Source organism: Apteryx rowi, unplaced genomic scaffold, assembly GCF_003343035.1.
Source record: "Apteryx rowi isolate R43461 unplaced genomic scaffold, aptRow1 scaffold_548, whole genome shotgun sequence".
In the NCBI taxonomy this organism is placed as follows: Eukaryota; Metazoa; Chordata; class Aves; order Apterygiformes; family Apterygidae; genus Apteryx; species Apteryx rowi.
Window position 1 is genome coordinate 196,049 of NW_020450814.1, and position 27,910 is coordinate 223,958.

At 40.8% G+C, this 27,910-nt stretch overlaps 1 protein-coding gene across 1 annotated transcript in view; it reads right to left on the reverse strand.

Annotated features, from left to right (window-relative positions):
- Positions 1-7,175, reverse strand: part of PAG1 (phosphoprotein membrane anchor with glycosphingolipid microdomains 1) — an 85,795-nt gene extending 78,620 nt beyond the window's left edge. Inside the window, exon 1 of the mRNA XM_026081380.1 lies at positions 7,124-7,175. The gene's annotated coding sequence lies outside the window, so the exon portion shown is untranslated. The remainder of the gene's footprint in view (positions 1-7,123) is intronic.
- Between the last annotated feature and the right edge of the window lie 20,735 nt (positions 7,176-27,910).

Sequence of the window (27,910 nt, forward strand, 5' to 3'; positions counted from 1 at the left end):
TATCAGGATTAGCTTATCAACATATTTCAAATGACATTCTAAAAGTACCAACTATTTATTATTTTAATATGCTATACAGACATTAGTTTAATATTCAACTAGAATTAATGGTTATGGATTGCACACATTTTAGGAATATCTGGGTCTCTGAACAACACTTGGGTTTTAAATCTTTATCAGTAAAAATATCCTTCCTCAACAGAAATGCACATATGAATGTGCAGATTAGGACAGCAGCAGGCCTGCTTTATAACTTAGCGGTGTCTGAGCTTGGATATTTGCCTTCTCTGCCTAAATCCACCTTGGCTTAGATAATTGGAATAAAGATGAATGAAAATTTAGGCCTGCAGTTTTAACAGCAACTATTTGTTATTTAAATTTCCTTTTCCACACTGAACGTTTGCAAGAATGTGTGCTCAGAATTAAAAGACTGCTCTTTAGCATCAACACATTGATTTCTTGGGGTCCCTGCAAAGCTTTTCACATTGTTTCTGGACTACAGATATATACCCCTGTAACTGCCTGTCAGACATCATTTCTGCTTTATGAATAAATAATATGATGCCCAGGGGAAATGCTGGTCTAAGACAAAAATCAATATGTGTCTAGCACGTGTTAGGCAGTAGTTCAGCTGAAGTCTGTCTGAAATATATGGAGTAATTTTAATAACAAAACAAACGCTCTCTAAACAGAGCTTAAAGGAGGGTTATTAGGAAAGCACTACCACTATTTCACTGTACATCCTATCTGAAAGAATAATAATGTTATCCTTTTAAAATGAGAATAGATATTCTGATTGCAAAGTGTTCAGCAATTACTTATCTACAAATTTCTAATATTCATGTTACAGAGATATGATAGCAACTGATCTCTCACTCTGCTCTTCTCGGAGTAGTTTTGGTGCACATCTGTGTAATAAGCTGTCTATTATTACAACTGACTTAATTTTTATTTTAAAAATATCTTCTTTCAAAATTGCCTTTTTTCAGGGGAGGGCCTGGGATCAAAAGTGAAACAAAAGCAGGGTAAATTAATCATTCATGCAGCTCTGTAATCGCCTCAGTCATTCTTGCAATGTAAGCCTATTTTCACAGTCAACACAGTTTGCAGTTTTGACATTCACTACAGTAACCGCCCAAATAAAAATCCATAGCAGGAATATTTGAACCTCTCTCTGCTTTTTCAGAACAGGTCAAAATAAAATGACCTTCACTACTGTTGCAACATGGTTCTTTAATTCTTTTACATTACAACTGAGAAGGACTGATTTTGAGAACAGCTCCACTTAAGAAAAAAAGTGTTGGTAGGAATCGTTACTCGGTTACTTCTCTGCGCCTTATCAAACGTGAACCTGCACACAATGATACATGTCTCTGAGCAAATTCAAGCTTAGCTGGTGCATCTCCTTCCTTCTACCCATGTATATGCTCTCCAGCATCAGAAAAGCTTACACTGCCGACGGTTCACGTCGCCTTGCTTCTCTGCTCACCAAGGGGCCACAGGTCCATTTGAAAGTCCCTGTGAGAAACCGAGTCAAAGTATCTCAGATACTGCCTCATCTTCACAAAAACTTCTCCTTCTGATTGTGTTTCTCACAACCAGTGGTTAGTTCTCAAGCATGAAACCTGTGAAGATGTGGTTGCAGTATTTTGTGAAATGGCACCAAATCTCTGGAGCTGACTATGAGAAGTTCCCAGAATGGTCACACATTTCTAGGCTTCGGAGCACTGCGACTCAAAGCAGCAAAGAAAGAAGAAAAGAAAGAGCTAAAGGCCAGAAGGGAAGCTGTAATTAGACACACAAATGCTCTCCGAGATCACCAGTTCTGAGTCACCAGTGTCCAACCCAGGGATCATACGGTCAGTATTGCTCTCAGAAGCTTTCTTTTCCTACTCATGCAGATCTTTCAGTGCAGATCCCCCCCTTGGGGGCAGGCTGACAAGGAGGCTCCTCCTGTTACATTCAGCATAATGAAAAGCACAAATTTTACGTATTTATGACCCTTTCAGAATTAGAGGCTTGCAGCTGAGTGCCCTTGCCCGGGGTGGTTAGTACTGAATGAGAACTGGCCATCTGGAAGTGTGATCCAAAGAAAGCAGATCAAAATCCTGATGGCTTGAGCAAAGAAACCTACAGATATGCAGAAGCTACATCTGATGAGGGAGAAGGGGATGTTTTGTGACTTATGCTGGAAAGCAGCATGGTGAAGCACATTAACATCAATACAGATACAACTGACCTCTTCCATCAACTCGGGGAAAGCGAAATACTGAAGACAAGGAGTGATGGCTTCGTGGAAAAATAAACAGAAAGGAGAAAACTTTTTACAAATAATAAAGAAAACACCAAAACGCTGGGAACGGTGGTGAACTTATTTACATGTGAAGTTATTAGGGAAATAGGATGAAAATTGAAAGCAGAGCAGCTATTCCTGAATTACTTCAAACACAGAGGAGCTCTGAACTTTGACCACCAAACCAGCAGGTCTCATATGCTGAAGCTGCTCCGAGAGCAGTGTCTGTTTGTCTCTTCTTGCTGCCCTTCTAATGGCCGGCACAGCCCCGCTGCTGATGGCTCTTGTTCAGAGCTGAGCAGAGCGGGCAGATTGCCCAGCGCTGACAACTGCTGGGGAAGTCCTCTCTTCAGCAGGGCCTCTCTTGCTTGCATCTCGCTAACTGGCTAGCATCTTTTCCTTCACATGTACGCCTCATGCATCTGTCACGCCAACTTTAGATAAGCAAACCCAGTGCAGAGACCAGGACTGTGGTAGACCACTGGGAAAGAGAGCAGTTTCCACCCTGCCTGTCAAACCAGGCCTTCATGTTCTGCATGGTTTCGTAGGGGAGGGCCTTTAAATACCACCGATGTTTTGCCATATACCTGTTCAAGAGGTTCTTCTTCCTCTGCCCTGCTCTTCACCCCTACACATCCCTCATCCCAAAATATATATCACAAGAAACTGCTGTTCTTCTCCTTGTAACACAACGACTGCACATCACATACTTCTGTCAACCCTTAGATGACAGAAACACTTGACCTGAAGCTTTCCAATGCATGAGAGCCTTTTCTCCTCCGAGAGGAAACAGTATCATTTTGGTGACAGTTGTAGCCTAATCAGGGCTCTCGATCGGCAGATTTGTACTCAGATTCCAGCTAATCTCAGCAAAGAATAATGAGGTTACACAAGGCAATTACAGTTCAGCACAGCAGACGTATGCAGGGAACTGAGACACCACGCCACCAATGCACTTGTGGTTTGTGTCACAGAGTACAACATGAACGCATGGTACATAAGCAGCACATTAAAAAGTGGTTTAAATTATAGGACACAGTTAAAGAGGTTGTCACCTGAACTGTGAAACTCATTCTGGCAACTCTAGAAGAAAAAAATACATTTCCTTTTACAATGTAAAAGCTGCAGTTTGTGCAATTATTTACCACTAACTATGCTGAGGAAAAAGGTTAAATGCATCTTCTCATGAATAAGAACACAGGTTTCTGAAGTATTTAATATCCTGAATATTTTTCCTGAAATAATAGGAAAACTGTTGTTTTCCAGGACAGCACTTTAAGCAGTATAGTAAACTGAAGTTCAGAGGGCATCCTAGAGAGGCACCTGGAAGATCCTAAATTCCTTGATTCCATCAAGGAAAACTGAACTAAAAACAAGAGCCAGTTTTGTAGAAGTCCTCTTGTGTATAATATGTGATATGTGAAAATTGCTGCCAGATGTCCCTCTTCCTTTCCCTTCTGTTTTGGACTTCATGTTAAGACAGCATAATTAGACAATCAAATACAGGATGAGCAGCAAGACTGAAGCTTTGCTGTTTGGTTATGTATGGTTTTAAAGATGTATAATATCTGATGCATATTGTCAGAAATATTTTTATGCTATTTTAAATGAATAATCATGCTTCCTAAAACTGAGCCTGGTTGTAATTGGAGACTTGACAGGAGGGGAAAAAAAAAAAAAAGTCAAGCTGGAAGCTAGATGTAGTTAGGCACCTGTGATGAGCCTTCCTCCAAGACCTCAACCTTGATGCAACAGAGCCACACTAACCTGGGGAAGGGGGGGGGGGGAACCTTCAGCTAAATACCCAGAAACTGCAGTGTCTTAAGATGTGATTTCACGTTAAGAAATCCTCAGCAGCATAACTGATTTAAAGAGTCCACCTTATTCCACCAAGCTCCTTTATCACTAGCCTCACTTACCTCCCCTCCCACCCSCAGCCAGAAGTTACTTCTTTCAGTCACTTTCTAAACTACATCTGTCAAGTGACCCAGGGTTTGTTTTTGTTTTTTTTAAACACACTCAAAAATCCCACACTGCCAGGGGTATAGTTTAACATTACTGCTCCAGCAATAAAGCTGGTTGAAAGGATCCTGTCTTCACCTCTCAGCCTTACTTGAGGCAAAACAGCTGTTTCTGGGGTTGTACTATAAATGGGATCAGAGAAGTAAATCCAGATTTTTAAAAGACACTAAAACACCAACTAAACAACCATCTCTTATTTTTTTGGGGCTAGGTTTGATTTTTTTTTCAGCTCAAAGATTAGCAACTTTTTTGAACTGGAAGGAAACTTCACCGTACCAACGCACAGCTATGCTCAGATGATGCTCATTTTCTAAAGCTAACATAGTTTTCAATGGAGTGACAGACAACCTGTCCACTATTCCTGATCTTCCTGTGCAAGAGGTCAGGGTATCCAGGCCCCTTAGCGCACACAGCAGTCATCAACGTATTTTTACTGCCAAATAGAATTTCCAAAATGATGATGCATTCAACAGGAAAGAAAAAAACCCTCACATCTTTTAGAAGCATTTCATTTCCAGATCAGAGTATCTTCTACAGAGAACTGGAAGCTTGGAACAAAAAGGCTGCATCTTTGACAGAGTTAAGGACCACCATCACAATCCTCTGGCTTCTGCACAGTAAGACTCTTAAGGCACGTGTGATGTAAAAACTGATTTTACATGAATTTCATCCTTAACATGTCTGGTCAAATTCACTAATTTCTACTTCCATTTTAAAGACAATTACTAACAAGAAGGAATGTTTCCCATTTATTATAGATCCATTATATTTATATACTTCTCACAGGCTCAACATCTAGGATTGAGGCATCGCTGTGCTATGTACTGGTAACAAAAAGAGACTGTTGAGAGAGGGACTAGGAGTATATTCACACAAATTCAACCAACCCGTCACTGTAGCTTAGGAGGAACCTAGTCAGACAAATTGTGGTAACTGAGTATGTTATCATACAAGTTCTCTCAGCTTTTGCAAAATCGAAGTCAAGCCCGTTAGCTTGTCTGAGCAAATGTATTTTCTTTTGGGAAAAACTAAGAACATACACAAGGTCAGTTATCATTAGGTGGTTATCTTGAAAGTTGATCACTTGTGGTCTTATCAACATGCCGTAAGTAAAGAACACCCGTTTGGTATGCATTAGAAAAGCAYTGATTCCCCAGAAAGTTTCAAGGCTATCACTGTGCTAAAAAGGGACTTGAAATCTTCCCAGTATTTCTCAAATGAGCCACAGATGGAGTGTATTACATACAGTCAAATAAACTACACAAGTCAACACCTCATATTGAGAAAGGACTGAACATCTCATTCATTACTAGTTTGCTCTAATAGACCTACTTGAGAAAAAACTCTCAAATTGCAAATATGGGAAATCATGCAGCTGACTAGCTGATGAAGTCGAAGCAGCAACACCAGTATTCACAAACACAGTTGACTATCTTAAGAAAAAGAACAACCCACCACCACCACCAAGAAAAGCTACTACTGTGTTGAAGAAGGTAACTCCAAGACTAGCGATAAGCCTGCAGGTCACTAAGCTGCTCTCTGCCGTTACGGCTCCCCAAAATAAAAGGGTCCCCCTTTTTCTGAATTCAGTTCAGTTCCAAAAAAATAGTGAAAGAGCAAATGACTACAAAGCTGAGAAGACCAGATGATACTCTTCAGATCTATTCCTTACCTTGCAATTATGAAGAACCAGAGGAAGAGCTTTAGCTTTTAGCCTACTAGCTACTAGACCTATGTTTTGGTCTGGTTCCATATGATCACTTACTAGAAAAAGCCATACAACAAGGGCTGGGATACTCAGAATAAAAAACGACTGTGGCATTTGAAAAATTACCATCTGCTAGCTGTTGGGAGGTGTTAATTATTTTAACGGCAACCCAATATAAACCTGATGCTGCTCAAATCTTTGCTCAAATCTAATCACAGCTCCAGGAAATGAATGAAGGCAGTACCAGTCTCACCCACCCTACATACTAAAGATTGGATCCCACTGGTCTCCATGCAAAGGTATCAGATACGCTTTGCAGACTGCACACCCAGGCTAGCTTCCCAACCACAGTATTCTTCTGCATTCCCTCCACAGTGGGATAGCTTTGTCTTTTTGACATGAACCCCTCCCCGCTTGCCTATTTTATTGTATATTTTATGGTTTCCATATGCATGGACAGATTTGCTATGTTTTCAAAACAGGCACTGAAACGAGGAAATGCAGTCTACAGGTCTGTGGCATCTCCAGCAAGCATAAAACAAGAGCTAGCTTTTAAGAACTTGTCAAAGTGAGAAAAGATGACAATTTCGGATGAGGCAGTCATTGGTTTCCTCTATCAAGCAGACCTACCAGCTGACTAAAACTATAAAACTCACAATACCTGGCGTAAGACAGCCTGCACCAGCGGTGTAGACCAGGCAAAGCCTCTCACCTGGCTCAGGGAAGCTGATCGGCTAGGACTCGGGATGTGGAGGGGTAAGGAAAGGTTTTTTGAGCAACCACCTGAAAACACGCATCTGGCTGATTTTACCCATTTCACCTGGGACTGGTAGTACAGTTGTTTAAACATGAAAATAACCACCTCATTCTCAAAATGTATTATATCTTTATTATTTATACACACACTCTTGCATCTTATACAGCATATCACAGATCATGAAGCTGTAAGCAATGACTTCTGTAAAAGCTACATGTAATGTTGCTACCCAGTTCAATTGCTCAGAACTGGCACCTTCATAAATTACAAGTGTCTTCATAAAACGGAAGTAAAGCCAAGCTGACCAGCAGAGGAAACAAAAAGCAGTCTCATAACTACTTACCTTACAGTCTCTGTAGAGCTTGATGTTCAAGTGAACTATAGTATTGACAAATGTTTCCTCCTAGCCAAAAAAAAGAGAGAGAAAAAAAAATCACAATTCTGAACATGAGTTCAGTTATGCCACACTAAGAGACTATAACAGGCAATATACATTATCTTCTGTTTCTTCAAATTTAAAGTCACATGCAGAGTAAAAATATTTCTAGAAAAAGTTTCCTTTCCAGAATTTATTTAAAACACCTTAGAGTAACTAATGTAGTTTAAAAACTCCCTTTTATTATTTTTGTTTCTTTACTGTCTTCTGGCTTTCAAAGATCTGACAAAGAAATCAGGCTGATAAATTTGAATTTTACATTCTTTCACATATATAATGTGCTCTGTGACATGAATTTCACAGATCAAATTAGAGGCTCCTATAAGTAAAGTTAGGATAGCTTATAGCCATGCAGTGCCAGTGTCTGCAGTAAGACTTGCGCAAGCACTTGGTTTTTTTGCACAGAAACTCATTGTTGCTTAATAATTCTAGGTTTGGTATCTAAAGAAGCAGAATCCAAATCAGTCAAGAGAGATTTACTAGGAACACTGAGAGCTAAAGAGGTTGCAAACTTTCCACTAGCACCAACTTTGCAATGCAGATTTTCAGTTATGGGATAACGGAGTGGCCATCTGGTTGCAATCAACTCTGCAATGCCTCCATAATAAAAATGTCAGATATCTCAGCCTAATTTCCTTTCCATGGCCTACATGATAAAATTAACTAACTTGGTTTGTAAATTGACTTAGCTAGAAGAAGTACCCTCCTTTCCCTGGATGCTTCTACCAGCTTAAAAAGGTTTTACACCTTTAGCTTTGTTGATTTGTTACAGTAATTTAAGATGAGCTTAAACAAAAGCTAGAGCATGCCTACAGCAGGTGATTACATGGATTTATTTAAATCACTTTCCAAATTAATTTAGTTAAAATACAATCCAACTCTTCAAATAAACAAGGCTGTACAGTGCTAACCTGTAGGATTAGAAAAGATAGTTATTGCCAAAGTAAGAAGAAATAGATATAAAATATATTAGTTCTGAAGGAATGTGCCACTTCTTCTACACCATCAATTTTCAGAAGAGAATCAGGTTTCTAGAGCAGCCTACAAAAAAAAAATTAAAAAACAGGGATACTGTCAGACTACCATCTGCTTGTTCAGACCACAAAAGGATATACTGATTCAATCACTTTCTTTTGATGTAAGCCCAAATTACAGCCAGTGCACATTAGGGCACATTACAATTCAAAACTTTTTGCACAAATACAGGGTTTTTGTTTGTAAGTATTAACCAGTTGTTTTGCTAGSTCGGGCCTCCCCACTACTGGTGCTTTCTATTAAAAATAATGCAGTGTAAGCTACTACAGAACTGTTACTTAGTTACATTCTCTGTTATTACAGTGCTGGCCTTACCCGTTCAGTGTCAAGGTCAAAGCAATTGTTTCTTTACTTTAATGATGAAGTATCCTGTTTATGAAAATGCTATCTGTTTCCTACTTGGTAAAATATTGCACAGTTCAGTCAATCATTGCTGGCTAGTACTACAGAGAGACAAAGTGTGAGAAAATGGACTGCAGCATTAATTTTTATCTTTAATATATAATTTTTCTTCCTTGCTCCACCCGTAATACCAACCGCCTCACAGTGACACTCAGGCAGTCAAGATTTCTTTCCTTCTTTCCAATAGCCAGGTAAATACGGCAGAAATTTATTACCTGAACATTTATTATTMTTCTTATCTCATCCAATCACAAGCATAAGTAAAGGGACTATTTTTAAGAAGTGTGCATTCCCCAATCAGTGTTGTGGGAAATGCTAAAGCAAAGAAAGAAATTTCCACATTGGTTTTAAACATGAGAAGTTTTTGGTTCTTCTTTTCCTATGAGGGCAGGTGCTCCGCTGCAAGGACTGTGATTCTGCACAGGCTACTCTTCACTCCTGAATATTTCATAGCCTCTGAGAGCCACAGCTGCAAACAACTTGTAAATAATGAAATGGGCAGTGATAATACAGCAGAGGTAAAGTATGCAATTAGAAAGCGTTGTTGCTGTGGCTGCTTCTGCAGTGTAGCCGTAACAATTTATCAATTTTTTTGATAGAATAATAATGCTATCAACTATGAAATCAAGTAAATGTAATACCAAAAGACCGAGGGGGTGTCTAAGGTGGCCAATATGGGTAGCAAAAAAAAAAAAAAAAAAAAAAAAAAAAAAAGTCAGGAAGACTGCTAAAGGAATCGCATTCCACACAGGAATTCCACTAATGGTATTAATCACATGCCTTGTTACACACATCCACGTTAGAAGTACCAGTAGAAAAGTAAGTTTACAAAAGTTACTTAAGGCAGGGAAAGTTTTACAAATGTTACCATGAAGGAAAGAAAATATTTACTAGTTTTTAACTGTTGTATTTTCATTTCAGTTGAAGTTTGCAGGATAACCTAACCGATGTCCTAACTTCCTTCTAACAGGGTCTTGAGGTTTGACATTTCAAACCCCAAATGTTTACAATCTAAAGTCATATTGTTCAGCCTTGGCAAGACAAAAAAGACAGTGAAAGACAACCAGTGAGATCACTATAATGGCATTTCTCGAAGATATGACATAAGGTGTGATTAAGCATTTCACATTGAAAAACAGGATTGCAAAAGAGATGAAATGGTGAATATCAAGGTGCATATCAAGGTGCACCTGTGACTTATGTAGGGAAGGTTCTTCATCTCACTTGAGAAAACCCCCCCAAACCTGACCGTCCCTTAGACACAAGCTGTCCCAGATTTCTGAGGAACAAAGTGTCACAGATAAGGCTATAGAAGTCGCATGGTAGAAGGGGCAAATTCGTACATAAAGAGCCATACGGGTGGCAGTGACACTTTCTACGTGAGCACCATTCCCCACAAACAAAGAAGACCTCTAGGCACCTCTGCTCCTTCCAYAGCGCTACCCACACGACTGGGCAAAGCACGGAGCACGTCTGCCTTTGCAGCCATCCGCTGGTGCGCTCTTGCCTTTATGCACTTGGACAGAGGTGTTGCTCAGACCACTACTTCTCTACCCCATACTGTAATGACTGGCATGGATAAACTGGGAAAAGCACGGTCTGCATGTAAAAAAGGGCTAGCCTAAATGATTTCCTCCTAACGCCCCCGAGCAAGGGGGATTGCAACTGAGGCAAATATGCTCACTGGCATGGCTTTGGGTAACCTCATGGCCTTTTGTGCATCATTAGCACATTTAATTCCATTATGGCACAGTCAGTTTCTAGACTGTAAAATATCAATTGCATTTCAAGTGACTCTACAGGGATGTTTGACTGTGAGGAAAAGGAGAGGAGAAACAAGCACAGGCTAAAGAATAAATACCAGTCTACCATAAATATCAGCCTCCAGTCTTCCCCATCACACATTTCCCCAGGGCACCAAAGGAAACCCCATTGAACCCTGACTCCCAGCACTGCATGGTCCTTTCTCGTTCTCCCTCCAAGCAAGCAAGGAGCAAAATCCATAGCTGCCATCTGTCAGTTACACGCATGTAACTCACTGAAGTGCTACGCAATTAACTGATTTGGCTCCATTAGTTCACTTCTCACTCTCACAGGAATTAGCTGAATGTCATTCCTAGAAATTAAAGAAAGGTCTGGATGCAAGAGTGCTGCTAGGTCCACTTGCAACACTGCACGGTGCAAAGAGAAGCCTTGACAAGAGCGGGAGACTCCTCAATGGAATACTGTAAACACATGTGCGAGCAAAAGGGGAGCAATATTGGAAAACAAAAGTGTTATGCTCTTTCAGACAGAACCTCTACATTCAGGAAAGACTTCAATTAATCTTAGCCTAATCATCTCACATGGTTCAAAAAGCACTTCACAGAAACTATGAAAATCCAAGCACTTTTGTAAAAGACATATTACTATACATGAATGAAGATGATAAATACATTCTCTTCCTACAGTTACTTTTTACTCACTATGTTCTCTACAAGGACACTCTATATTTTCATTCCTTTCCTCACCAGCAACAGAAACTGGAGGGAAGGTGGATAGGTGGATAACATAGCCAGGAAAATCTGGCATACACATGTTCAGTGCAGCAGGGGGAATTCAGCTATCTCACACATCCCAGAAGCATCACCTGCCACTCGGAAAAAGATGGGTGTCTCTGGGTGACACTGCACTGTAGTAATTCCCATGCTTTGATAATCAAAAGTCCCCTCCTAGTGTTATTTTCCATCTGTTGGAGAAAAGATCACACAAATAGACCTTTCAGCCAGATGGAGTCACCAAAAATTCTCTTCATCTATCAGACAGCTCAGCCATGACTGAGATGCACACTCATTCATATTCTCCTGCTCGCTTTCCTGCACATACCCAAAGATAAATTACTCAGACAAACTCAGATTTTAGACTCTTTTTTAGAGGCTTTAAATGACACAAAAAAATCTTATGCAGCTTCTTTTTTTTTTTTTTTAACATATTTTTCCTGGTATAAAAAGAATAATTTTTTTACTCATTGGGACTCATATCTTCCTTGTAGTATCTGTGAAAAGCACAACAGGAAGGACAGAGGCTGTATGATATAAGGTAGGTGGAACTGCTCTGAAAGCTCACCCATTAAAAAAGCAGAGAGTTATTTCAGCAGTTATGAATTTTGTGCAGTATTACTAACTCTTTCACTGATATCAGCATCCCACTCGGATTCTTCTATAAAATGGGAAGCTCTACAGTGACACAGGCTCCTGTAATTTGTGAGGTGCCATTTGTTCTTGATTTACTTATATAGACCTAGTCCTGGAGCAAGGATGGTCCAAAAAAAAAAGAGGAAACCCAACAACAAAAAACCCAAACCACAAAAACCAACAACACAGCCCTACCATCAAGAGACTCCCAGTCAATGCCCCGCTCCAAAGTGGGGCTATCACTCCCATAGGCAGGCAGCAGCTAGCTGCTCGCCCAGCTCCTTCTCCTGGGACCACTGACTCTACTGGGAGCACTGTAAAATTTGCAATGCTGTATTAAATCTTCCCAAGACTGAGTAGTTGCCAACGTGTTGAAAATAAGAACTTGAAAGACTATATTGGCATTTCCTGATGATAACAAACAGAGGTGAGGCTGGCAGCAGCACTGTTTATTAAAGCTGTCTAGCACTTCCCTTTTTCAGAAACATTTTCAACAGTTTTATAATATGCAGCCTCATGCTGAATTTCATTTTGGATATCTCCATTAAAATGATTAATGCATTTCTGAAAATGGGCCTGCACTGCCCAGGTTAAAAAGTGCTGTCATCCTCTTCTTTGAGAAACTCTAGTATCTCTACGCTTTGAAGCAGGGACTTGACATGACCTAGGAAGATGCTTTATGTCAGACAGATGTTTTTTACTGCCTTCTGTAATGGCAAAGGTATAATCCTGTGAAACAGGGACAAGAGGCAACAGGACTTATTTCCTTACTGTTCCGTAAGGAAAACAGGGGAAAATTCAGGCTGAGAGATGTGTGGGGAAGATGATGGATGAGAATATGACAGGAAATTTGGCTGGCGAACAGGGAGGAGAGTAGTTAGGGAAGGAGGATGAAAAAGTCGGTCAGTTTAGGCAAAAGCTAAGGAGAAGCATGGATGAAAAAGAGTGAGGTTGGGAACCATTYGGATGAGAACAAGGCGAGCTGAGACCCATGCAACTTGCAGCTGGTACAAGGGGAGACTGGCACTGACTTGGCAGAGATACAAAGACAAGGAGCAAAGAGGCAGTAACAGAGATCTGAGAGGTAGAATGAGAAACTGGTAACGCATAGGAAACACGGGAAAGTAACATAAATTCCTTTTGAGGAAAAGGAGAAAATGTATGGACTGCCAAGATAGGGAAAGTGGTTGCAGAGGGAAAATATACCCAGAAGTATTGAGAGGATGAAAAGAGGCAAGAATAAAGCCAGAGAGTGATACTGGCTTAGCAAAAAAACAGAAACATTGGAGTGGAAAGAAACAGGTCTAGACAAAAATGAAAGGTCAGAAAAAAATCATGTTTTGGCAGAAATGTGCAGAAGAGTCCGAACCACTAAAGAATATTGCCCTCCAGAGCCAAATCCATGAAGAAATGCAGGTATGCAGCCTTATTAAAATACACATTTTGGGAACAGCTGGTCTAGAACGTATCCTTTGCTGTACCCCACTTCTCAGCTCTGCTGTCACCAATAGCACAGAATAGTTCAGTAGTAAAATGGACTGATACTACAGTACAGGTCTTTCAAAACATGAAACGTTCAAAATACGAACAGCTCTGTTGCTGTTAACGGTGTTATAGCCATTTACATTAGCTGTCGATTTTGCTCAGACTGCCTTTTTTCGACATGCCAGTGGCTTGAGGGTCACCCCACGGAAAACCAGATAGGCCTGCAGTGCAATCTCTCCTATTCCATAGCAGCTCAGAGGAGCCAGGACAGTTGGGCAGGGTGCAGATGCCTCCTGCTTTGCACAGCTCGATCTGAGCCTGGGGGGCAGTGGGCCAGCTAGTGCTCTCCTGAAACGACTGCGAGGGGGGACTAAATAACCACTGGACAAGATAGGGACCATACCGGCAGATTAGGCGAGAGGTAAGCAAGCAAGATGGGCTGAACATCTGTTTTTGGGTGCTTTTGGGTGCTCACAACTAAGTGAGCACAAACACAGGTCCAAAACCTGCCAGAAATACTGAATAGCTCCAGTCACTACACACCTCCCCGGCTTCTGGCAGCTGGAAAAAGCAGCAGGTATGTGCGGTAGCTGCCTTTTAACCTCACACCCAGGAGATCCCCCTGCAGGAACACCACACTGCAATGAAGGGAGAGAGACAAGAAGAGGCACATATCCCACTCTCATCCGCACACAACATCTGAGCGCTCTGGGGTTCATGAGTGTAGATAGGGCCTTAATTATTTCCCTGGTAATTGTACATAAACCACCCCCTTCATGCTGTATTCTCTTTGTGCATTTTAATTTTAATTCATGGAACTGGCACATAAAGGCCAGGAAAAATGACTGTGAGATTTATTTCTTTGTTGAAAAAGCTCAAGAAGTGGTGCTGCTGATGGCTGCTGTTAGAGTTATGGATGCATCAGTGTAACATACTGTGCTGAAAACCTTTCACATGACCCAGTACAGAAGTAGTTTTTGAAGTCACTCAGAAATACAGTTAGATGGCAACAGCAGCCTCTTCAGCTACTGGAAACAAGAGTGTGGGGGGATTTCACCACTGCCTGATGCATTCATTCCAATAAAGTCTGATATCATATAACCAGTTAGAACAAATTCAAGGGATGATCATGGGAGAAAAAAGGAAATAGGAAAGGCAAGAGAATATGCAGAAATCTTCTAGTCAGCCAAAAACATAAAAGCTGATTTCCTAGTTTTCAGTCTTTTCTTTTCATAACCTATTAACTGAGGGTTCTGTGTTCAAATCACCTTTAAAGCTTTAGGTTTTCCAGTCCTCACCTTAGCTAGAGAATTTGGTCTGTTACAGATGCTGAAACTCATAACACAAAAATGTATTTGGCACCAGTTTACTATATATATCTTGAAATAAATGCAGAAGCACTTGAGCCTCACCTCTCACTCAGAGCACTGGCCAGTATAAAACATATACTGTTAATATCAATGTCTATGTGTTTTCAGAATAAACTGAACAGAATAAGCTTATAAAAGCCTTCTCCAAGAATTCCCCCCACGTCCTGCAGAGTCTTCTGCAATAACGATGTTCACAGCTCTTGAGTCAAACAAAGAAGCGATGTTACTGTCTCGTATCTCCAAAGAGCACTCCGTAGCATTACCCTGGTAAATTCATGCTACTCCTTACCTAGAGGCTGCACTGCTTTCTTCTGAAACAGAGAAACAAATTTCAAAAGCGCTGGTACTTTTAGGAGTGTTTTGTATTAACTAGGGATTAGATGATCTGCCACAGGTTGGAACACTGCTGCTGCAGCCTCTAACACTTCTTGCTTTTTTTCCCTTGTTTATCTAAAGGCTGACTCTTGCTACCCTCAGACTGCTCCTTTGCCTACACTGTCCCAGTGTGATGGTAATAAGGTAAGAAAAGACTAAAGCTCTCCGTGTTCCTCTGTAGATATCTCCCATAGCCACTGCATTTTAGAAGAAAATAAACACAAGAAAAAACTCTCTTCATCAAAGAGGAATCCACGGGCTGCAAATAATTCTTTTAAAAGTGAGATACAGCAAGGCATACCTAATAAAATGGCCAGTGGCATAAAAGCAAAAATGCTCTCTTCCCATTAGTCTAGACCCAGCTGCAAAGAACCAAGTGTATGTGATGTATTTAAGAACATTTTCCAAACCCAATTCTCTTTACCTTCTTTCTAATGGCACAGCACAGACCAGAGCTAAGCTGCCTTTGGAGTAGCACAGCAGATTAACATCATGTGCTACAATCTTAGCAGACTTGAGTTTAATCAAGTAGCACAGTTCAGATGCAGTTCAAAAAAGGCATCTCAGGAAGAAAATACCCTGCATCTCAGCCACAGAGAGCTTGCTTCAGGAAATCTGCAGACAAAGCTGAAAAATGTAGCAATATAAGAGGAGCAAATTGGGCAGTGGGAACATTTACCTTTTATCTGAGAATGATTCATGAGACACCCCTACAAAGTGTCAGGCAACAGCAAAGCAGTTCATCTACTATTGATAACCCAGCATTCCCAAGCCATCAATAGCCATTTGAGTACCCCTAAAGTACATTTAGCTTCATCTCTATTATCTTCTGTATTGAAAGACCTGGGACATATTCACGAACGTTTATGCGATGGCAAGAGAGCACAGTATTGCATGTTTTATTACACTACCACAGCAGAATCTTGTTCAGACACAGCTACTGTATAATTTCTGTCTCTCTAAAAGCTGGAAGGCAATCATTAGCATGTTGGATGTGGCAAGTTTTTATTATCTATCTGGTAATTATAGAAAGATGGAGAAGCCTTCAAAAAATACCCTCAAACTTCTACATTTACTACACACCTGATCAAAATACTGTCATCATTACTTAAATTAGCACATCTTTCCCATAAGCCAATATTCAGAACACATTACTTTAACAGTTGTGTAAAATGCATTAAATAATTATTAGAGGCCTTACTATATTTTACCTGCCCTTCCAACTTCAAAAATAAAAACTAAACAATGACAATCTGAGTGCAGCAAAACATTTCATTGACAGTGATGACAAGCTAGGCTACTTGGTAATTTGTTGGGCATTACTAGTCCAAAAGAACACTGTGATATGGCTCTAGTTTTTCAAAATATGTATACCATTAGTCAATACTATTCATACTGTAGCAGTGTCAATAACATGCTAAATCACACCAAAAGATAATCCCATCCTCCAGAGATTGCTGTATAAAAAGACAGAAAGATAAGAGATGGAGAAGAGGGTTAGAACATACATATGCATACATATACAAAGTAATTGGGATGACTGGCCTGTGTCTAATTATCTCATTTATTCACGCTTATTATCAGGTAAAGGAGAGACAAGGAGGTAATGGGAAGATCACAGAAGCTGGAAAAAGAAGGCTATAAAAAGAGATGGAAGAATAAAATGAAAAACAAACAGAACAATGAAAATAAGGCCACAGAGGGGAGACTGTAAATGAAGAGTTTCAGATAAGACCAGTAACCAGGAGGTAAAAAATATTGTGTGTGTACAAATGCATGGCTAAAAGCACCGGGACCTGGGTCACATTTTGCAGGTTCTGGATTCCCCAGTTGCAGGGGCAGCTCAGCTGACTCAGGGTTCATTACATCGGGGCACCACAACACAAACACGGGACCAAAAAACACAGAGGCTTCATACACAGCCACCTTCACTACTGACAGGGGGAAGGACGCATGGACCAAGACTCACCCTGGCACCAGGTTTCCTTACCAAAGCACTACCACATAGCATGGTACAGGAGCACCGAGCACTGCGCAGGGGAACAACCTGCGCAAGGCAGTGGCAGAGCAAATAAGCAAAGCCAGATCCAGGCTGACTCTGGGCCAAATTACTAGGGTTTTGTTGCACCAGGTTCCTCAGGACGGCCCACAGCTGCTTTTCTCTCGGGAATAATCTTGTTCCTCTGCTATCTGAACAACGGAGAACCTCTCCACTTCACTAGGCAAAGTGAACTGTCACAGAGAAGACCCAAATAGCTTGAGCCCAAAACTAAAGATTTGTCTCAATGCCAGAGAAAAGAAAACAGAGGCAACCCCAGCTGAGGAGTTTGAAGAGCGCTTCCGAGGCACGGTTAGGGTAGTCACCAGGCTTGCTATTAAACAGGGCAAGATTTGGGTAGTGTCTGACTTGCATTTTCATGGCTTTCCCTGTTCCTGCTGTTACTCAGAACTTCTACCAGCAACTTTGCATTTGAGGAGTGTTATGCCCCAAACCTATCGAATCGAAGGTAGTTTTAAAAGGGGCAAAATTCAGCTCAAAATCACCATATTTTTCAATGCTACCTTATCTCCTAGGAACCAAATGCAGCCTCCAAAGCACCCCTGTTACTGATCTCTAACTATATTTCAAGCTTTTTAAAAGTAAAAGGCAACACAAAATTTAGAAAAATATCCATGGGACAATCTGTATAAAGTTGCCATATCCCTATACTACCAAACGGAAAACCAAAGCTCTCCAATTATTAATTACAGGGTTTTTTGTTTGTTTCCTTACCTGCATGCACAGAAGCAGAGCCCTGCGAGGTGGCATTTTTGGTTGTTGCTTGGTTACGCACAGAGGACGTGGCACCTCACAACAGGTCGCGTGCCCCTGCTCAAGTGACACCAGCCGAAACGGTGTGGATCCTTCTCTCTCTCGTGTGCACACCATATTAATTATGCCCACTGGCAGGGCCAAATGCACGTCCCCCCCCCACACCCCAGGGCTCGTGGCCAGCTCAGGGAAGGCAGGTGCCTGGCTTTGGGATACGCAAGCGGCCCTGAAGCTCTTCGCGATGGAGCTGGAAGCACCCTTGGCAGGGAGCCCCCTCCTGGGAGCTGCCTCCAGCCCTGTCACTAGTGGGAATTTGAAACGAAAGCCTTGGCTGAGCCAAAGGTATCTGAAGAGAAACGAATCACTATGTTTCCTAGAGCAAATCAAATAATCCTGCCCATACGGTGCTCTCGGTCGCCCTAGCGCAGCTTTCGGCCCCGTGAGTCTCGCCTGTCGCCGTTCCTGCTCCCCCTGCTCTTAGGTGCAGAGCATCCATTTCTTCTGACACGGAGCCTGAATGTGTCTCTGGGACTGCGGGAAAGTATGCCAGTAATTTGTATTAATACTGAAATACCCTTTCCATCTTGTTCTGGTGAAAGGATATAGCCCTTACAAAGAAACACACTTAAACAATGCAAAATACACAACTCCACCACCACCCCCCACCAAGGAAACCTCAGAAAAAGGTAAGGATATGAAGACCGCAGTAAAAACACATAAATGCATGCATACTGTTCAGTGCTCATTCCAAAAACAACAGCAACAAACAAACAGATTCAATTACTGAGCCAGACACTAACCCAATTCAAGAGGATGGGTACATATGTTATAACAAGATGCTCTGGAGCTTCAGCCTGAACACATTTACATGAAGAAATCATGTTATGCAAATCCCTTTTCCACAAGTGATGGCCATACAAGAGAACAGGAAGAGTAGTGTACAGAGATTCATGATGCATGTCAGATGGGCAATTTAAGGCAAATCATACTGTTCAGTTATACAAGACATAAAACCTGGGGAAAAAGTATGTAGCTTCAAAATCATAAATAATTTATAAATAACGCAGCCATCTCATGAACTATCCAAACAGATAACTCCCATTTTTTCCTGCTATTTTTCTCCACTTTCACAAATCAGAGAAGCTGATTTTGGAAGCAGTTTTTGAAGACAGATATCTACCAAGAATGAGCAAGTTTTTGGCAAGGATGGACTTACACAATGAAGTTAGTTACAGGCTTGCAGACAGGACTGCACGAGCAGACTGCAACGCCCACCCAGGCGGGAGGAAAGGAGAAAAAGTCAAAAGACCTGAGCTGGGGCATGCTGAGCAGAGACACTGTTTACCAGGAATCTCTGACCTTCCTCTGAGTATCACCACCAGTCTGTTCAAAATCACTGCTTTCTTTCTGCCAAAGATTTGGTTTTTTTTTTAAATGAAATCCAGAAATGGAAGGGCTCAGATTCATAAACACAGCTGCAGCATCCATGCAGGCTGCAACCTTTCTGTCAGCATCAGCGGCTCTTCAGAGCGCTGGGGGTACGCTCTGTGCTTCGAGGTGACACTCTGGTTTTAAATCTGCCAGTTTCTTTCACCACTTCTGGTTTTGTACCTCAGCAGTCTGACACCATCTCGTCTTCGTTACTCAAAAAAACCCACCTGCCTAAATTCCCCCGCAATGAAAAATTAAACTAACTTTTCACTTTTCTAATGTCCTCTCAGCTGCCTGGTGATCCAGCAGGCCACCGGTGCTTTCACAGGTATCCACCTTTTGAAATATATACATTCTTCCTTTATTTTTATGTTGCAGACTCTTTGCTCTTCCAAGTCCTTTTCAGGGTTTCATGTTCACTTGGTATTTGATTCAGCACAGCCTGGCTGTTTTCCGTTGGATTCATTAGGGGCAGATATCCATATGGATATCAAGGATGTCTTCATAGTCTGAATAACTTTTAACATTTGTGCTTTCAGCAGACCACTATTTCCGCCTGCTTATATACAGATGCTGGTGACTTGCATGACTTTTACAACGTGTTGAAGTAGCTTCCCATGCTGAGTTCGAGGATATTAATTTTCTCACTTCTGACTTTATCCTATTTTTAATTGTTACTCATGTGTGGGAAAGGTAATTTAGCATCTAAAAAACTCTAAAAGTTAAAAGAAAGATATGTACACATTGTAATTCAGACCTTTTCTGAAACTCTGAAGAATTTCAGAATCCTTCAGTCTAAGTATGCATTTTTCATTGTACAGCAAATAGTTAAGTTTTCCTAAAGGTAACATGAGTGTAATTCTTGAATTTATTGCTTATGTCACATGTACAGTATAAGACAAATAAAATACACAACAGAAGAATAAATCTGTTTTATTTTCCAATTAGCTTTGGATATTACCATCACTGCTTCTTATCAATTAGCTGTCATTAAAGTATTAAAATATCAAAATACATCTTCTCAGTTGTAGGAGTTTAGCATTTTTCCGATGAGCAAAACAGAAAAAATAACATCTTATATAGAAAAGAATAAATATAGCACCAAATGCCATTTTATACCTGTAATCACCTTTCTGCACAGAGCGGCTTGTACGCATAATCCCTTTGAAACCACAACAGCATATGAACATGTAAATTCCAAAGTATTACGAAATCTACATTTTCAGTCCTCATGGAAATCTTTTCAATAGCTATTGTTCCTGTACACTTTGGCCTGTCAACCTTTGCAGTGTTTTGTTTAAGAATGAGGTTTATTTCTTAACCTTCCTAAGCATTTTTAAAAAGAATTAAAGTTCCATAAGAACTTCAATCCTGCTAAGCATTTTTTCTTCCCACAACACAGACTCTATGTACCAAAACCAGAGAACAAAATCTGTTTTCCATAGGAAAGAATATCTGTCTCTCCTTTGGTTAAACTTGTTCTTACCCAAGTCTACATCCACTCACCAGTTCTGATCTCCAAAAAAGACATTTCTACCCATTTTGCAACTCGCCAAGTTCTGATCCACTCTATCATTTATGCAGCTGTTTCTTTTCTGAAGTCTCTGATACTGAAATATACCCAGAATTTAAACGGTATCTAAGCTCTGGTGCACGTCTTTACTTTGGGGACAACCTGTGTAAAGGCTTAGATTTCATTCTGTTTTAACATGGCAACTCTCCTCCTTCACTAAAATCAAATGACTTGTATAAAGACAGGTCTCCTCTCACCTCGAGAAGTTTTTTCCTTGATCTGCAAGGCCTCCTACAATCTCTGAGGATCACATTAGAGCAACAGCACTCACACAGAGAAGAGAGCACCAATGTATCTAAGATCAATGTCTTTGCAAATTTTAAAAATCATGAATAGGGAATAAATTAATATGAAAAATGCTTCAGTCTTTATTCTGCAAATGGAGAGTCAGGGGAAAAAATAAATTGGTCATCATTAGTCAAAGGATAACTCTACTGTTTCTGCCCTACGACAAAGATTAAAGCTATGTCTGTAATTAATGCAAAATTAGCTTGCAAAACAAAATGAGAAAGCTAAGGTCACTGATAACAGCTACGTTGCTCCCGCTTGCATATAAAGCAGCGCATTTTGTATGTGCTGTTTCCAGACTGCTGTTAGCTTTGTCAGAACGAAGAAACAAACACAGTGGCACACCTTTGTGTTTTACAACAAAAACGCTCTTTGTAGGTTTGTGTTAATCACAGTCTCCTGCCTTGAATCTTGGATATGATCCTGCGCAAGGCCTATTAGCGAGACAGCTAAGCTCACCAGCTAGTTTGTTATTCCATGGAGACAAATGTGACATAATGCTAGCTACAAATGCTTCAAAATCAGCTAGTAAGAACTGGGCTTCAAAGAAAAGGAAACACTTAGAAAAAGCAATACAAGAGACTTGCAAAATAAACATCATTTGTCCAGCACCTGCAGACCCAAACACTCTGCTAAGAAGGGGATTTTTACACGTTTCATATACGTGGTCATAACAGAGGTGAAATAACTGCCCTTTTGTATCCATCCCATAGGAATCAGATGAAATGACAGACATTGCTTCCCTGCTGAATAAACCAATCAAAATATAGGTATTTACCCTTTTAAACACTGAAGGTGAGAAAGTTTTGCTGAACTGCAAAATAGACACAAGATACCAGAAATATGCTGATGTCCTTTTCTGGGTGAGAATGGAGAATCTTTTTCAAAGTTTCTGAAGCGTAAGCTAGAGACCAGGCTTTTGTAAAATGAGTCTGTCTACACAGAACAGGACAAAGAGCAAGCATCCAGCAAAGCTGCTTAATAATAAAGTTGGTCGGGTCTGTCCTCCCCCCTTGTTTAAATTTTGGATGTGGGATAATTTCTAGCTACTACCCGTAACACAACTAAAAGCTGTCGCATGAGCGCAGCATTGATCAACAGGGGCCAACTGCATGTAAAACTGGTTCACCAGAAGCTAGACTCTTCTGTCAGAATACAAATTGCCTGTACTCCTAAATCCTGTGTTAAGACATCAGCTACATCCTCCTGCAAGCCCTGCTATCCAATCTGCACCGTGTCAGCATCCCCCAATTGAACGTTCGGTACACACCAACCCGTCAGACTTAGCTTCTGTAGCATAACCAGTTACTGCATCGAACACCCATGCTGCCAGTGCAGAGGGACAAAAATCCATTAAAGAGGACCATGGAGAAGAGTAAGAAAAAGGCAAGTTTAAGTCTGCAGTTCCCGCCTTCAAGTCAGAAGGCTCCCCTACTTTTAAAATGAAACTCCAGCTGCAGAGACAGAAAGAAGCACCACACTTCTCCCTTCCACATAAACCCTGCTCTTCAGCATACAAGTGAGTTAACAATTAACATTTTGGAAGAGCTTGCTCCTGTTTGCATAACATGGGGCTAATACAGACACACAGAGCAAGTACTAAAGTGTTAACACAGCCTGGTAGCTAGGTGTTAAAAAGGTATAATCAGCTCTGGTCATTTACATACAGCAATCTTCACATCTGTTTTTCTAAATTCAATGTTTCCAAGTGTCAGATACTGATGAACTGCAGGGAGCATGACTTTTACTAAATGATGGACACTAACATTTCAGAGCTACACCTCACAAAACTGATATCTAACTATCTACAGACAGCTTAAGCACACAAGCTCCTGAGGTTTTTGTATTCTTCTAGGCTCTAGTGAAAGGAAGCTTTTTCCATTTAAAGCTGTTGCTTTTTCTAAGCATCAGCGTAATTAAGTACACAAGTTAATATAGAAAATACTAGTGTTCCATGGAGCAGAGCATGCATCATGCTGTATGGAACACAGAAACTGCAGAGTCTTAGGAATTCTTATTCCTAGGGAATCACAGCACTGCAAAACGTAATTTCTGCCTAGTTCAGAAAACCAAATGAAAGTAAGTTTTCAGAAACTGTTGATAACCCTATTTCCTGAACAAAATATTTTTTCTTGACTGCTGACCAAACGTGACAACTCTTTGCTAATGTTACCACTGTCCAAAAACAACATATTAGTAATTCACGCAGCCGGGAGAAGCAAAGCACTGACAAAAAACAACCAAAGGTCCCCAGAGCCGGCCGGGTTCCCAGACAGCCAAATTGGAGGTCCCAAACCCCAGGGCTTCCAGCTCCTCGGGCTGCCTCGCTTCTGCACAGGGCCAAAGCCCACCCAGACTAATGCCTCCAAGCTGCCAGGGCTCTGCTCGCCGTGGCCAAGAGGATGAAAGCCACGAGTCACCCGTCTGCAAAAGCTCTCCAGGGAGGCGTCCCGCCGCGCGCCAGTCCCAGGGCTGCCGAGCTCCTTCGGCACGCCACCTGACCCTACCTGATACCATTGATTTTAACGTGTCTAGCAAGGACCTACTGCGCCGCTTCATTTGTAGATGAGCATACTCCACCTGAGCCCTGACTAAATGGTAAGCAAATAAACACTTAATTATTGGCTATTTGCCCACTTTGCTGAGTAAATAACAGCTAACTTCCTCATCAAAACTACCTCCCAGTTTGGGAGGAGACCATTCCTCTGCTTCTGGGCAAGTGTGCTTTCTCCAACGCTTCTCTAGGACTACTTTTCCCAAACCTGCTCAGGAAGGTTATAACCGAATCAGCCAACAGCAGACACCCACCAGTTCGGAGCAACGGGTCAGAAACACACTGTAACCCACTCAAGTGACCAGGCACAGCCACCACTTATTTCCCCATAATTTATCTGACTGCTAACACTGAACAACTCCTGCTGTATGTGCTTTTCAGAAATGAGATGGACTTGTTAAACAGAATTAAAGATGGAGCCACAACTGACTAATAAGGGTTTCAGGGGTCACTCCCATAAATTAAAAGGCACAATTGACAATGAAATGCAAATCAAGAGTAGGAAATTAAATCTTCTTGTTACGAATGGAAAGAACTGAAAGATTAATTCTTGCTTTCACCTCAGTCAATGAAATTGACCACAACAACACTTTGAAAGAGTTGACAGACCGTCTACCGAGATACCCTGGAAAACTGAACTGTTTTATCATACCTCTACATAATTAAACTAAAAAACATTTTCCAATACATTGATACATTTCATGGATTAAATTGCTGTGAATATTTCTTTTCCAAACTGACTATGCTTGGCAACACTTAAAGGTTATTATAGGTATGCATCCCATTTGACAACCGAAGACATCATAGATTAAAAAAAAAGATAAAAAAGAAAGAAAATCACATCACAAGAACCAAACTGCATTAAAAGATAACTGTTAAAGTACAGATTCATTATAGGTGGTCTAGATGCAACTATTTACCTAAGGTCCACATGCATAATGCCACATGTTAGTACTCCCTTGAGCGATGAATTAATCTACGCAAAGAGCTCTGTGACAAGTCACATCATGAGAGTCAAGAAATGGTGGTCACTGTACCAGCTAACAAATGACACTACAGTGAAAAAACAAATCAGAAAATGCTCTTATGCTTCCCACTTAACCGTGAATGTGAGGGATTTATTCTACTAATCCAGGGCTGGCAGTGTCTGGGCTATTTGGAGCTGAAGAGAAACAGAGAAATAACCAATTTTCAGATAGCCTCCAGCTACATAAAGGTAGGAAAGAAGAGCGCTTTTGTTGCTGCTGAACTGATGATTACAACACAGCCAATATTAGGCCAAAGCTATTTTCTGAAAAGGCTAAATTAGTCCAAGGTAATAGTTCCAAATCGGTACACGTCACAAATGGCTTACTCCTGTAACTAGGGCAGCCAATTAAGATGGCTAAGATAGTGACAAAACATACCTTTTTGTGGTACGCTCCTTTGTAGTTTATTTTGCCTGTCTGATTACAGTGTTACATCCCCAAGTGAATGGCGTGAGGGGCAGGGGGAAGGCACCGCACAAGCAATCTTGCCTAACCAAATATGAGCTCATCCTGACTGTTTAAGCATTGGGTCACAGTTCTAGGGAAGAAAAAAAAAAAAGTCTTTTCTTACAAAATGAGGCAATAGTTTGACAGTGCCTCAATGTGTGAGATAGAATTTACATATCCAGTTTCACCTTTGTATATTTTCCTCTTCTTTTTCCTTAGGCAAGCAAATCTATAAAGCCTCTCATCTAATGTGTTATATTAATAAATGATGAAGCTACAAACAACAGAGCCCCAACCTTTCATGATGTGTGCTCAATTATTTTGCATTTAACAAGAATAAAGGAAAATGAAATTAATTTAATCTCTGTAATTGCCAAATTAAATGACACAATATTGCCTATTATAACAGATCAAAACAATACATTTACGTTTACCAAATTGTATTAAAGAGTGTACTTTTTCTCTGAAGAGCTTTTTGCGATGTATTAGTTTCCTCCTTGGAAAAGTACATACAAAATGCTGCAGCAGAAGGCACATGGACCATGTTTCTGTCCACAACTAGGTTCCGGATTGGAGCTACTTTTAAGCTAAGTCTGATGGCAATGTTTCAAAAGAAAGTGAAATTATACTCTAGGAATATGCTTGATTAATATTTTTGAATAAAGTATGTGCGGAAATTTGGGTTTTCTTGTACTATGCATATCCCAGTAGTCTGAATGTTGGTCCATCCACTTTACTAGAAGGAAAAGCAGTTGTTACTTATTAAGGGCAGAAACCTTTGCAGGCAGTTAATTCGCTAAGACACACCTTCCTGCGCAGCACTCCCTCGCAAATCAGTGCCCCTCTTCCACTGCTCTTCCTAAATCCCGCTCCCACTGCACATCTCGCATCCCCAAACTGGGACCCTAACCTCAGGCTGACTGATTTCCCCCCTCACCGTCGCACAGTCCCTGGAATAGGACTTCAGGTCACCTTTCTCCGTGTACCTCTTCCCGTTTGAAATCATCTTGCTTGGACATGAGTAACCAGGACTGTAAGCAGCAGCCTAGATATGGTTCCTCGGCAGCCTCGCACAACCGTGCCGGTCCTTTTGTTCATCTTTGGAAATAGCTTGCCTGAAGCAACCTAAGATTTTCCTTTGCCATTTTTCACAGCCACACCCCAGCAGTGGCTCACAGCCATGTGACAACAAGCATATCCAGGTCTTTCTCTTCTTCAGTCACTTCCAAACCATGCGCCTCTAATCCCTTCGGCTTCAGCTATAAAATTCCCATTGATTGATAATGGATTTTCCACTGATGTAAAATCAGGCACTCTGGCTACACCAGTATGAATTAACAGAAGAGAACTCTGCTAATCCTTTATAAGCAAGCTTAATCTTTTGGTTTATAGAGGAAGGAACGAAGGCTTTCTCCAACATCAGGCAGAATGTGACTATTATTTCAAAAGATTTTCTCCTTTTTTTTTTTTTGGATCAAAACTAGTATTTTTTGAATGACACAAATCCAGATGACTCAATAGATGGACATTTCTGCCAAATGAAAGTGGAAGAGTTCAAGCTATGAAGCCTGAAGCTGAAAGCTGGGATCAGCACATTGGGACTCACGTTTACTCCATACTAACCACTGTCACCTGGAAACAGTAGGCTGACAAAGCCTTTATAGCATTTGCCTTTCAATTAAGTAAGAGTAACATCTGAAACCTCACATTAAAATAGCTGTAAGATTTGTTAGGGTTCTCCCTTAATGATGTGATTTGAACATTTCCCATACTTTAGCAATAGTTAGGGCTATTAAACTAGAAGCAAGTATTAGCACCTCACAAGACCGTTACTTAAATTGGCAAATAATTCTGAAGTCATCAAAAAGATGAACTTCTTTTGTTACATTAAAAATTTTTCCTTTAAAATGAGATCTTGCTATATTGAATCAGATCCACTTTATTAGGTCCGTGGGTAGCATAATGGCTTTTTTCTCCCAAGAAAGGAAATTCATCATTATGCTTCAATGTCTGGTAAATAGGAGCCCAATCATGCAAAGACTTACTCAAATGAGAAATCACTACTCATGAAGACTTGCTCCACTGCGTCAACAGTCTAAGAAAGGATACTTAACAGCAGTAAAATTTTGAAGGATCAAGCCCAAATATCACAGTTGTAATTGGTACTGCACGTCAAATAACCCTTAATCTGACATACTATACTGCAGTGCACTAGGTGCAGGCATTTCATTGATTTAGTAATTCATCATGAGCACCGCTTCTGCAACAGGAAGAAAAGAAGTCTTCAACACAGCAGCTAAGTGGTTCCCTCTAAAACACTGAAATGCCACCTTTCTCCATAGGACAACAAAATGTTTATCTTTTGTCATGCATTTCACTTCCGCTGTTTAGCTGGGTGACCTTCTGCAAAGAGCACTGGAGGCTGACTTACACCTTCATAAAAGCAGAGCCCCTGTCCTCCTGCGCACCTACAAGAACAATGAGCGCGAGAGGGAAGAGGTGAGCGTTCCAAGAAGTAATGAAGAGATTTTGTTTCCGTGGGTTATCAATTATTTATGAGTAAATCCCCAGATGAACACGTCCAAAGCTGAACGGTTTTTAATACATTTCACTTCCGTACACATGGCACAATACACTAGACACTAGCTAAATTGGATGTCTGACTTTTCGTGGTGTCAAATAGTGAGTTGAATGTGGATGTTAGTAAATCACGATCATGCT